Source organism: Hyla sarda, chromosome 1 (genome assembly GCF_029499605.1).
Source record: "Hyla sarda isolate aHylSar1 chromosome 1, aHylSar1.hap1, whole genome shotgun sequence".
Lineage (NCBI taxonomy): Eukaryota > Metazoa > Chordata > Amphibia > Anura > Hylidae > Hyla > Hyla sarda.
In genome coordinates, this window is record NC_079189.1 from 610,190,268 (window position 1) to 610,202,452 (window position 12,185).

At 42.4% G+C, this 12,185-nt stretch overlaps 2 protein-coding genes across 7 annotated transcripts in view; one reads left to right on the forward strand and one right to left on the reverse strand.

Moving 5' to 3' along the window:
- The window catches only part of LOC130297722 (gastrula zinc finger protein XlCGF26.1-like), a 100,006-nt gene that overhangs the window by 65,382 nt on the left and 22,439 nt on the right, over positions 1–12,185 (reverse strand). Inside the window, exon 1 of one of the 6 annotated variants that reach the window (XM_056550514.1) lies at positions 7,508–7,586. The exons of 1 other annotated variant lie outside the window; for it this stretch is intronic. The gene's annotated coding sequence lies outside the window, so the exon portion shown is untranslated. Of the gene's footprint in view, positions 1–2,361; positions 2,380–2,413; positions 2,639–7,507; positions 7,587–12,185 lie in introns of those variants that run through there. 4 more of the 6 variants (XM_056550547.1, XM_056550519.1, XM_056550525.1 and 1 more) reach the window with 4 other exon arrangements.
- The window catches only part of LOC130298322 (zinc finger protein 501-like), a 54,151-nt gene continuing 49,659 nt past the window's right edge, over positions 7,694–12,185 (forward strand). Inside the window, exon 1 of the mRNA XM_056551263.1 lies at positions 7,694–7,712. The gene's annotated coding sequence lies outside the window, so the exon portion shown is untranslated. The remainder of the gene's footprint in view (positions 7,713–12,185) is intronic.

Here is a 12,185-nt window from a genome sequence, read left to right on the forward strand (position 1 = left end):
GAAGGGGGTGTGACAGTGGTCGCGCCCCCTTCCCATAGACTTTCGTTGAGACGTCACGCCCGGCGGCTGCGAACACGGAAGCCCGCACACAGTGTTCGGAGTAATGAACCTCCGGACGCTGTGAGCGGAGCTCCGAAAGTCAGGGCAGCGCACAACTCCTTTAAAGGGGATTCTCCACTGCCCTGTCTCCGGAGCTCCACTCGCCAGCGTCCGGAAGTTTATTATTCCAAACGCTGTGTGCGGGCTTCCGTGTTTGAGGCCGCCCCCTCAACGAAAGTCTATGGGAAGGGGGCGTGACGGCTGTCACGCCCCCTTCCCATAGACTTTCGTTGAGGGGGCGGGCGTGACGTCACGAGGGGGCGGCCTTTAATATGGAAGCCCGCACACAGCGTTCGGAATAATAAACTTCCGGACGCTGGCGAGCGGAGCTCCGGAGGCAGGGCATGGAGAACCGCTTTAATTCTGTTGTGAGCTAGCTTGAGAAAGATCCTAGAGAATCGATAGGATACATCGCTGTTTTTTGCACATTCCTGAAGGAATAAATTTATATTTTTTTCACGCTACGGAGTACTGCACTGGTCTCTATTTTTATTGATGTGGAAGAATTGTTGGACTTAATTCTTTTCAGAATTGGACCTGAGGAAGAGGGGAGCGTGTCCCCTCACAACGCGTAGTCCCTGCTTTATTCCAAATAAAGTGCATCTTTTACTTCAATACGGCTCCTGACATAATTTCCTCAGCTGCCGCACGAGTGAGCGCCAGGATCGGATTCCTTTTTCACCGCTACCACTCATACTCTCAGACCGTCCGGCAGGACGGGTGGATCCGGGCAGCACACCGTGGATTTCCAGTTGGGCTCCTTAAAGCTGCAACAGGTGTTATGCTCTCAGCATAACACCATCAGGTGAGAGCATTCCTTACACTTTCTCACCTGTCACTTGTACTAAGGATAACGGCACATAGATAGGCGCATTGTCCCTTTTTGTCTTTCATACTTCTGATGATGAAGCCCCTTCTGCACCCGGCTCCCAATTGCGATCGGCTTCATCATCATCGTCATCATCAACAAGTGTCTGCACTTCACTGATGTCCTCCTAAGGTTCCTCAACAGTGTCTGTTTCAGGACCCTAAACACTCATAACACTGCCTCCCACGTCACTCTCCTCATCACTACTTGCCCGCCTAGCGGGGGAAGCGGCGGATATCTCCTCCACTTCTTGGCTGGGCAGTAGCTGCTGACTGTCCTCTCAGATCATCCTCACTGAATAGTGGAGCTGAACCCACAGCATAAGATACTTCTGTAGGGGAGGGAACAGCATAGGACAGAGAAAATGGGAGGACAGGGACTGCTGCCGGGGACATGCTAAATGAGTGTTGTGACTGTTGACTGGGGGTATCAGATGTCACTTGTGATGATGTGGATGACCGTGTTAACCAATCAATGACGGCAGATGGGTTGCTGGTCGAGACACGACCGCTAGCTGCCACTCACCCCTAGTCTAATGCAACCTCTGCCTGCGCCTTATGTATTTAGGCCTCTGCCCATGTCCTTGCACTTTTCTGCCTGACATACTTAGTTCATATATGAGGGGAGTAAAATACGCTTCACTACGCTTAAAACAGTATTTGTCTAGAACAGCAGCAGGTGTGTACTTTTGCCTGGCCTTTCACAGTATCTAGGCCCTTGACAGATTAACAGGTACAAAATAGTACACTACTTAGATATACATATGTGGTATGCACTTATGCTTGAAACAATGTTATTTTTCCACAATTTTGGGCGGGAAATAATTTTGTCCAGACCATTTTTGGAGTTTGGTGTGACATTATGACCAATTAGCTTTTTTTTCCTCCTTTTTTAGTTTAGTTTAAATACACACACAGGTGTATAGCAAAACAAGTGTTACCGCAATCCTTTTCTGTGAGAAATACTTAATTTTCTAGAAAAATTTCAGGGGTACCAACATTTACAGCCATGACTGTATAAGGAAATAGGAGACAAAAGGAGTGAGGACACTGATCACAAAAGCTTACAATCTATGAGGAGGAGGAGACAAGAGGAGTGAGGATCCTGATCACAAGAGCTTACAATCTATGAGGAGGAGGAGACAAGAGGAGTGAGGATCCTGATCACAAGAGCTTACAATCTATGAGGAGGAGACAAGAGGAGTGAGGATCCTGATCACAAGAGCTTACAATCTATGAGGAGGAGGAGACAAGAGGAGTGAGGATCCTGATCACAAGAGCTTACAATCTATGAGGAGGAGGAGACAAGAGGAGTGAGGATCCTGATCACATGAGCTTACAATCTATGAGGAGGAGGAGACAAGAGGAGTGAGGATCCTGATCACAAGAGCTTACAATCTATGAGGAGGAGACAAGAGGAGTGAGGATCCTGATCACAAGAGCTTACAATCTATGAGGAGACAAGAGGAGTGAGGATCCTGATCACAAGAGCTTACAATCTATGAGGAGGAGACAAGAGGAGTGAGGATCCTGATCACAAGAGCTTACAATCTATGAGGAGGAGGAGACAAGAGGAGTGAGGATCCTGATCACAAGAGCTTACAATCTATGAGGAGGAGGAGACAAGAGGAGTGAGGATCCTGATCACAAGAGCTTACAATCTATGAGGAGACAAGAGGAGTGAGGATCCTGATCACAAGAGGTTACAATCTATGAGGAGGAGGAGACAAGAGGAGTGAGGATCCTGATCACAAGAGCTTACAATCTATGAGGAGGAGACAAGAGGAGTGAGGATCCTGATCACAAGAGCTTACAATCTATGAGGAGGAGACAAGAGGAGTGAAGATCCTGATCACAAGAGCTTACAATCTATGAGGAGACAAGAGGAGTGAGGATCCTGATCACAAGAGCTTACAATCTATGAGGAGGAGGAGACAAGAGGAGTGAGGATCCTGATCACAAGAGCTTACAATCTATGAGGAGGAGACAAGAAGAGTGAGGATCCTGATCACAAGAGCTTACAATCTATGAGGAGGAGGAGACAAGAGGAGTGAGGATCCTGATCACAAGAGCTTACAATCTATGAGGAGGAGGAGACAAGAGGAGTGAGGATCCTGATCACAAGAGCTTACAATCTATGAGGAGACAAGAGGAGTGAGGATCCTGATCACAAGAGCTTACAATCTATGAGGAGGAGGAGACAAGAGGAGTGAGGATCCTGATCACAAGAGCTTACAATCTATGAGGAGGAGACAAGAGGAGTGAGGATCCTGATCACAAGAGCTTACAATCTATGAGGAGGAGACAAGAGGAGTGAGGATCCTGATCACAAGAGCTTACAATCTATGAGGAGGAGGAGACAAGAGGAGTGAGGATCCTGATCACAAGAGCTTACAATCTATGAGGAGGAGACAAGAGGAGTGAGGATCCTGATCACAAGAGCTTACAATCTATGAGGAGGAGACAAGAGTGAGGATCCTGATCACAAGAGCTTACAATCTATGAGGAGGAGACAAGAGGAGTGAAGATCCTGATCACAAGAGCTTACAATCTATGAGGAGACAAGAGGAGTGAGGATCCTGATCACAAGAGCTTACAATCTATGAGGAGGAGGAGACAAGAGGAGTGAGGACCCTGATCACAAGAGCTTACAATCTATGAGGAGGAGACAAGAGGAGTGAGGATCCTGATCACAAGAGCTTACAATCTATGAGGAGGAGGAGACAAGAGGAGTGAGGATCCTGATCACAAGAGCTTACAATCTATGAGGAGGAGACAAGAAGAGTGAGGATCCTGATCACAAGAGCTTACAATCTATGAGGAGGAGACAAGAGGAGTGAGGATCCTGATCACAAGAGCTTACAATCTATGAGGAGGAGACAAGAGGAGTGAGGACCCTGATCACAAGAGCTTACAATCTATGAGGAGGAGGAGACAAGAGGAGTGAGGATCCTGATCACAAGAGCTTACAATCTATGAGGAGGAGACAAGAGGAGTGAGGATCCTGATCACAAGAGCTTACAATCTATGAGGAGACAAGAGGAGTGAGGATCCTGATCACAAGAGCTTACAATCTATGAGGAGGAGGAGACAAGAGGAGTGAGGATCCTGATCACAAGAGCTTACAATCTATGAGGAGGAGGAGACAAGAGGAGTGAGGATCCTGATCACAAGAGCTTACAATCTATGAGGAGGAGGAGACAAGAGGAGTGAGGATCCTGATCACAAGAGCTTACAATCTATGAGGAGGAGGAGACAAGAGGAGTGAGGATCCTGATCACAAGAGCTTACAATCTATGAGGAGGAGGAGACAAGAGGAGTGAGGATCCTGATCACAAGAGCTTACAATCTATGAGGAGACAAGAGGAGTGAGGATCCTGATCACAAGAGCTTACAATCTATGAGGAGGAGGAGACAAGAGGAGTGAGGATCCTGATCACAAGAGCTTACAATCTATGAGGAGGAGACAAGAGGAGTGAGGATCCTGATCACAAGAGCTTACAATCTATGAGGAGGAGGAGACAAGAGGAGTGAGGATCCTGATCACAAGAGCTTACAATCTATGAGGAGGAGGAGACAAGAGGAGTGAGGATCCTGATCACAAGAGCTTACAATCTATGAGGAGGAGGAGACAAGAGGAGTGAGGATCCTGATCACAAGAGCTTACAATCTATGAGGAGGAGACAAGAGGAGTGAAGATCCTGATCACAAGAGCTTACAATCTATGAGGAGACAAGAGGAGTGAGGATCCTGATCACAAGAGCTTACAATCTATGAGGAGACAAGAGGAGTGAGGATCCTGATCACAAGAGCTTACAATCTATGAGGAGGAGGAGACAAGAGGAGTGAGGATCCTGATCACAAGAGCTTACAATCTATGAGGAGGAGACAAGAGGAGTGAGGACCCTGATCACAAGAGCTTACAATCTATGAGGAGGAGGAGACAAGAGGAGTGAGGATCCTGATCACAAGAGCTTACAATCTATGAGGAGGAGGAGACAAGAGGAGTGAGGATCCTGATCACAAGAGCTTACAATCTATGAGGAGGAGACAAGAGGAGTGAGGATCCTGATCACAAGAGCTTACAATCTATGAGGAGGAGACAAGAGGAGTGAGGATCCTGATCACAAGAGCTTACAATCTATGAGGAGGAGACAGGAGGAGTGAGGATCCTGATCACAGGAGCTTACAATCTATGAGGAGGAGGAGACAAGAGGAGTGAGGATCCTGATCACAAGAGCTTACAATCTATGAGGAGGAGGAGACAAGAGGAGTGAGGATCCTGATCACAAGAGCTTACAATCTATGAGGAGGAGGAGGAGACAAGAGGAGTGAGGATCCTGATCACAAGAGCTTACAATCTATGAGGAGGAGACAAGAGGAGTGAAGATCCTGATCACAAGAGCTTACAATCTATGAGGAGGAGACAAGAGGAGTGAGGATCCTGATCACAAGAGCTTACAATCTATGAGGAGGAGACAAGAGGAGTGAAGATCCTGATCACAAGAGCTTACAATCTATGAGGAGGAGGAGACAAGAGGAGTGAGGATCCTGATCACAAGAGCTTACAATCTATGAGGAGGAGACAAGAGGAGTGAGGATCCTGATCACAAGAGCTTACAATCTATGAGGAGGAGACAAGAGGAGTGAGGATCCTGATCACAAGAGCTTACAATCTATGAGGAGGAGGAGACAAGAGGAGTGAGGATCCTGATCACAAGAGCTTACAATCTATGAGGAGGAGACAAGAGTGAGGATCCTGATCACAAGAGCTTACAATCTATGAGGAGGAGGAGACAAGAGGAGTGAGGATCCTGATCACAAGAGCTTACAATCTATGAGGAGGAGGAGACAAGAGGAGTGAGGATCCTGATCACAAGAGCTTACAATCTATGAGGAGGAGACAAGAGGAGTGAGGATCCTGATCACAAGAGCTTACAATCTATGAGGAGGAGGAGACAAGAGGAGTGAGGATCCTGATCACAAGAGCTTACAATCTATGAGGAGGAGGAGACAAGAGGAGTGAGGATCCTGATCACAAGAGCTTACAATCTATGAGGAGGAGGAGACAAGAGGAGTGAGGATCCTGATCACAAGAGCTTACAATCTATGAGGAGGAGACAAGAGGAGTGAAGATCCTGATCACAAGAGCTTACAATCTATGAGGAGGAGACAAGAGGAGTGAGGATCCTGATCACAAGAGCTTACAATCTATGAGGAGGAGACAAGAGGAGTGAAGATCCTGATCACAAGAGCTTACAATCTATGAGGAGGAGGAGACAAGAGGAGTGAAGATCCTGATCACAAGAGCTTACAATCTATGAGGAGGAGGAGACAAGAGGAGTGAGGATCCTGATCACAAGAGCTTACAATCTATGAGGAGGAGACAAGAGGAGTGAGGATCCTGATCACAAGAGCTTACAATCTATGAGGAGACAAGAGGAGTGAGGATCCTGATCACAAGAGCTTACAATCTATGAGGAGGAGGAGACAAGAGGAGTGAAGATCCTGATCACAAGAGCTTACAATCTATGAGGAGGAGGAGACAAGAGGAGTGAGGATCCTGATCACAAGAGCTTACAATCTATGAGGAGGAGACAAGAGGAGTGAGGATCCTGATCACAAGAGCTTACAATCTATGAGGAGACAAGAGGAGTGAGGACCCTGATCACAAGAGCTTACAATCTATGAGGAGGAGACAAGAGGAGTGAGGATCCTGATCACAAGAGCTTACAATCTATGAGGAGGAGGAGACAAGAGGAGTGAGGATCCTGATCACAAGAGCTTACAATCTATGAGGAGGAGGAGACAAGAGGAGTGAGGATCCTGATCACAAGAGCTTACAATCTATGAGGAGGAGACAAGAGGAGTGAGGATCCTGATCACAAGAGCTTACAATCTATGAGGAGGAGACAAGAGGAGTGAAGATCCTGATCACAAGAGCTTACAATCTATGAGGAGGAGGAGACAAGAGGAGTGAAGATCCTGATCACAAGAGCTTACAATCTATGAGGAGGAGGAGACAAGAGGAGTGAGGATCCTGATCACAAGAGCTTACAATCTATGAGGAGGAGACAAGAGGAGTGAGGATCCTGATCACAAGAGCTTACAATCTATGAGGAGGAGGAGACAAGAGGAGTGAGGATCCTGATCACAAGAGCTTACAATCTATGAGGAGGAGGAGACAAGAGGAGTGAGGATCCTGATCACAAGAGCTTACAATCTATGAGGAGGAGACAAGAGGAGTGAGGATCCTGATCACAAGAGCTTACAATCTATGAGGAGGAGGAGACAAGAGGAGTGAGGATCCTGATCACAAGAGCTTACAATCTATGAGGAGGAGGAGACAAGAGGAGTGAGGATCCTGATCACAAGAGCTTACAATCTATGAGGAGACAAGAGGAGTGAGGATCCTGATCACAAGAGCTTACAATCTATGAGGAGGAGACAAGAGGAGTGAGGATCCCGATCACAAGAGCTTACAATCTATGAGGAGGAGGAGGAGACAAGAGGAGTGAGGATCCTGATCACAAGAGCTTACAATCTATGGGGAAATAGGAGAACCAATAAACAGAAAGTTCTCTTCACTGTCAAGCTCCCCCCACTCTTGTCACATGATCATCCTCACAGGTCCTTCATCCACAATCTTTTCATTCGTGTTAAGCTCCGCCCCCACAAGTACTGGTCGCATGGTTGTGACATCATCACAGGTCCTACACCTCCTGCATGTAGCAAATATAGTGCAGGTCCTGGTACATTACATGGAGAGGAGGTTTGTGTGTATGTGACATATGATATGACCCCTGTATGATATATATAATAAGTGAGGATGTGTATGTGACATATGATGTGATCCCTGTATGATATATATAATAAGTGAGGATGTGTATGTGACATATGATGTGGTTCCTGTATGATATATATAATAAGTGAGGATGTGTATGTGATATATGATGTGGCCCCTGTATGATATATATAATAAGTGAGGATGTGTATGTGATATATGATGTGGCCCCTGTATGATATATATAATAAGTGAGGATGTGTATGTGACATATGATGTGGCCCCTGTATGATATATATAATAAGTGAGGATGTGTATGTGACATATGATGTGGCCCCTGTATGATATATATATAATAAGTGAGGATGTGTATGTGACATATGATGTGGCCCCTGTATAATATATAAGTGAGGATGTGTATGTGACATATGATGTGGTCCCTGTATGATATATATAATAAGTGAGGATGTGTATGTGACATATGATGTGACCCCTGTATGATATATATAATAAGTGAGGATGTGTATGTGACATATGATGTGGCCCCTGTATGATATATATATAATAAGTGAGGATGTGTATGTGACATATGATGTGGTCCCTGTATGATATATATATAAGTGAGGATGTGTATGTGACATATGATGTGGTCCCTGTATGATATATATAATAAGTGAGGATGTGTATGTGACATATGATGTGGTCCCTGTATGATATATATATAATAAGTGAGGATGTGTATGTGACATATGATGTGGCCCCTGTATGATATATAATAAGTGAGGATGTGTATGTGACATATGATGTGGCCCCTGTATGATATATATAATAAGTGAGGATGTATATGTGACATATGATGTGGTCCCTGTATGATATATATATATAATAAGTGAGGATGTGTATGTGACATATGATGTGGCCCCTGTATGATATATATATAATAAGTGAGGATGTGTATGTGACATATGATGTGACCCCTGTATGATATATATATATAAGTGAGGATGTGTATGTGATATATGATGTGGCCCCTGTATGATATATATAATAAGTGAGGATGTGTATGTGACATATGATGTGGCCCCTGTATGATATATATATATATATATATATAATAAGTGAGGATGTGTATGTGACATGATGTGGCCCCTGTATGATATATATAATAAGTGAGGATGTGTATGTGATATATGATGTGGCCCCTGTATGATATATATAATAAGTGAGGATGTGTATGTGACATATGATGTATCCCCTGTATGATATATATATAAGTGAGGATGTGTATGTGACATATGATGTGGCCCCTGTATGATATATATATAATAAGTGAGGATGTGTATGTGACATATGATGTGGCCCCTGTATGATATATATAATAAGTGAGGATGTGTATGTGATATATGATGTGGTCCCTGTATGATATATATAATAAGTGAGGATGTGTATGTGACATATGATGTGACCCCTGTATGATATATATAATAAGTGAGGATGTGTATGTGACATATGATGTGGTCCCTGTATGATATATATAATAAGTGAGGATGGGTATGTGACATATGATGTGGCCCCTGTATGATATATATATATAATAAGTGAGGATGTGTATGTGATACATGATGTGACCCCTGTATGATATATATATAAGTGAGGATGTGTATGTGATATATGATGTGGTCCCTGTATGATATATATATAAGTGAGGATGTGTATGTGACATATGATGTGGCCCCTGTATGATATATATAATAAGTGAGGATGTGTATGTGACATATGATGTGGCCCCTGTATGATATATATATAATAAGTGAGGATGTGTATGTGACATATGATGTGGTCCCTGTATGATATATATAATAAGTGAGGATGTGTATATGATATATGATGTGACCCCTGTATGATATATATAATAAGTGAGGATGTGTATGTGACATATGATGTGGCCCCTGTATGATATATATATAATAAGTGAGGATGTGTATGTGACATATGATGTGGTCCCTGTATGATATATATATATAAGTGAGGATGTGTATGTGACATATGATGTGGCCCCTGTATGATATATATATATAAGTGAGGATGTGTATGTGACATATGATGTGGACCCCTGTATGATATATATAATAAGTGAGGATGTGTATGTGACATATGATGTGACCCCTGTATGATATATATAATAAGTGAGGATGTGTATGTGATATATGATGTGATCCCTGTATGATATATATAATAAGTGAGGATATGTAAGTGAGATATGATGTGGCCCCTGTATGATATATATTAAGTGAGGATGTGTATGTGACATATGATGTGACCCCTGTATGATATATATAATAAGTGAGGATGTGTATGTGATATATGATGTGGCCCCTGTATGATATATATAATAAGTGAGGATGTGTATGTGACATATGATGTGACCCCTGTATGATATATATAATAAGTGAGGATGTGTATGTGACATATGATGTGGACCCTGTATGATATATATAAGTGAGGATGTGTATGTGACATATGATGTGGCCCCTGTATGATATATATAATAAGTGAGGATGTGTATGTGACATATTATGTGGCCCCTGTATGATATATATAATAAGTGAGGATGTGTATGTGATATATGATGTGACCCCTGTATGATATATATAATAAGTGAGGATGTGTATGTGATATATGATGTGACCCCTGTATGATATATATAATAAGTGAGGATGTGTATGTGACATATGATGTGACCCCTGTATGATATATATAAGTGAGGATGTGTATGTGACATATGATGTGGCCCCTGTATGATATATATAATAAGTGAGGATGTGTATGTCATATATGATGTGACCCCTGTATGATATATATAATAAGTGAGGATGTGTATGTGATATATGATGTGACCCCTGTATGATATATATAATAAGTGAGGATGTGTATGTGACATATGATGTGACCCCTGTATGATATATAATAAGTGAGGATGTGTATGTGACATATGATGTGGCCCCTGTATGATATATATAATAAGTGAGGATGTGTATGTGACATATGATGTGGCCCCTGTATGATATATATAATAAGTGAGGATGTGTATGTGACATATGATGTGACCCCTGTATGATATATATAATAAGTGAGGATGTGTATGTGATATATGATGTGGCCCCTGTATGATATATATAATAAGTGAGGATGTGTATGTGACATATGATGTGACCCCTGTATGATATATAAGTGAGGATGTGTATGTGACATATGATGTGGTCCCCTGTATGATATATATAATAAGTGAGGATGTGTATGTGACATATGATGTGGCCCCTGTATGATATATAATAAGTGAGGATGTGTATGTGACATATGATGTGGCCCCTGTATGATATATATAATAAGTGAGGATGTGTATGTGACATATGATGTGGCCCCTGTATGATATATATAATAAGTGAGGATGTGTATGTGACATATGATGTGACCCCTGTATGATATATATAATAAGTGAGGATGTGTATGTGACATATGATGTGGCCCCTGTATGATATATATAATAAGTGAGGATGTGTATGTGACATATGATGTGGCCCCTGTATGATATATATATAATAAGTGAGGATGTGTATGTGACATATGATGTGACCCCTGTATGATATATATAATAAGTGAGGATGTGTATGTGACATATGATGTGACCCCTGTATGATATATATAATAAGTGAGGATGTGTATGTGACATATGATGTGACCCCTGTATGATATATATATAATAAGTGAGGATGTGTATGTGACATATGATGTGGTCCCCTGTATGATATATATAATAAGTGAGGATGTGTATGTGACATATGATGTGACCCCCTGTATGATATATAAGTGAGGATGTGTATGTGACATATGATGTGACCCCTGTATGATATATATAATAAGTGAGGATGTGTATGTGACATATGATGTGACCCCTGTATGATATATATAATAAGTGAGGATGTGTATGTGACATATGATGTGGCCCCTGTATGATATAATATAATAAGTGAGGATGTGTATGTGACATATGATGTGTGCCCTGTATGATATATATATAATAAGTGAGGATGTGTATGTGACATATGATGTGGTCCCTGTATGATATATATAATAAGTGAGGATGTGTATGTGACATATGATGTGACCCCTGTATGATATATATTAATAAGTGAGGACTGTGTATGTGACATATGATGTGACCCCTGTATGATAATATAATAAGTGAGGATGTGTATGTGACATATGATGTGGTCCCCTGTATGATATATATAATAAGTGAGGATGTGTATGTGACATATGATGTGACCCCTGTATGATATATAAGAGTGGGATGTGTATGTGACTTATGATGTGACCCCTGTATGATATATATATAATAAGTGAGGAATGTGTATGTGATATATGATGTGCGCCC